The following is a 2,060-nucleotide window of genomic DNA, read 5'->3' as shown; positions in this document are numbered from 1 at the left end:
TTAATTTTTAAATAAATTTTAAAAAAGGGATTTTTTAGAATTTTGAAAAAAAAAATTTAGATTGTCCTTTTCTAACCTTTCCCCCAGGGAAAGGGGGAAAAAAAAAATTTGGGTTTTAATATCAAAATTATTAAAATAAAAGTAAAAATTGTTTTTTTTTTTTTTTTTTTTTTGATATTAAAAAATCATAATAACTCTATTTTCCATATAAAGAAATATTTTTTTATTTTTGAAAATAAACTCTATTTTTTTTATTTTTTTTTTAATTTATTTTATACTGTCATAAAAAAAAAAAAAACCCTCAATTTTTCCTCATTAGTACGTTTAAATTAAATTGTGTATTAACACATACCCCCCCACCATAAAATAAATAGAAAAACAAAGCTTTCCTTATTCTTATTGCTTCTCATCACCATAAATAAATTTTCATTTTATTTTATTTTTTATTAATTTAATTTTTTTTTTTTTATTTTATTTATTTATGATATAAATTTGATAGTAAATTTATAATCCCAATAACATACCACCACACCACAACATCTGACTCACTACAGAGAGCCAACCCACAATAAAAACAAAATAATATATTTTAATATTTTTTTTTTAATATTTAAAATTTTTTTTTTTTTTTATTATTATTATTATTATTATTATTATTATTATTATTAATTCATATACCTCACAAATAAATCAATTAAATAATTTTATACCCAAAAATCTAATAGTTTAAATGTAAGTGTACTCTTTCTCATACACACCTCAGCAATACTGAAATAACATAATCTATAAACCACTATTTCTTTTTTTTATTTTTTTATTTTTTTTTTTATTTTATTTTATTATTTTTTTTTTATTTGGTGACAATAATATTTTTTTTTTTTCTCTTTTATTTATTTTATATTCCATTTATCTATTTCAATTTTATTTTTTTTTATTTTTTTATTTTTTTATTTTTTTATTTTTTTCAATTTCAACTATATTCTTTAATAAATACTATCTAGATATTAAAAAAGTATATAAAAAGTAATATTATTTTTGGTATTTTTTATTAAAGCTATTTTCAAATAAAATTGGAATGAAAAAAAAAGGGAAAAAAAACCCTTATGGCGTTCTTTTTATTTTTTTTATTTATTCATATCAAGATATCTCTTATTATTAATTTTTTCAACCAAATGTTGATAGTGCACATTTAAAATATATTAAAAAAAAAAAAAAAATTTTATTTTTTTTAAAATAAATTTTTTTTATTTTCTTATAATTTAAATAATTATTTTTTTTTAATTTTTTTTTTTTTTTATATTTCTCAAAATAAAAAGATATTTCTTTTTTTTTCTTTTTTTTTCTTTTTTTTTTTATTATAGTTTTTTCATTTAAAAATTTATATTAACACTTTTCTATTTAACAAATAATTTTTTAAATAATAAAATAATAAAAAAAAAAATCTATTATTGTGAAACAGAGAATACTCAGTAGTTAATAAGAAGAGAAGAATCAAGTCAAGCGCTTTGAAAAAGGGCTAGCTAGAAAAGCCTTTTAGATTCATACAGACTGACATACAAAGGGTTAAAGAAATAGTTTTTTTATTTACCTCATAAAATAAAGAAAAGGTAAGCAATAATAATATTTTATTAACATATTATTTATCTTCATTGATACTAATTTTTTTTATTTATTTTTTTATTTATTTTTTTATTTATTTTTTTATTACACCATTTCTTTAATACACCATTTTTTTTTTTTTTTTTTTTTTTTTTTTTTTTTTTTTTTTTTTTTTTTTTTTTTTTTTTTTTTTTTTTCCCCCTCCTTTGTTTTTCCTTTTTAAAAAAAAAAAAAAAAACCCCCTTTTCCCCCCCCCCAAAAAAAAAAAAATTTTTAATGTTTTTTAAAAAACCCGGGGGGTTTAAATACCCCCCCCCCCAAAAAAAATTTTTTTTTTTGGGGGAAATGGGGGTGGTTTTTTTTTATTCCCGGGGCTTTTGGAAAAAAAAAAAATTTTTTTTTTTTTTTCCCCCCCCCCAAAAAATTTTTTTTTAAACCCCCCCCCCCCCCCCCAAAAAAAA

Source organism: Dictyostelium purpureum, assembly GCF_000190715.1.
Source record: "Dictyostelium purpureum unplaced genomic scaffold DICPUscaffold_70, whole genome shotgun sequence".
NCBI lineage: Eukaryota > Evosea > Eumycetozoa > Dictyosteliales > Dictyosteliaceae > Dictyostelium > Dictyostelium purpureum.
This window is presented reverse-complemented; position numbering follows the sequence as displayed.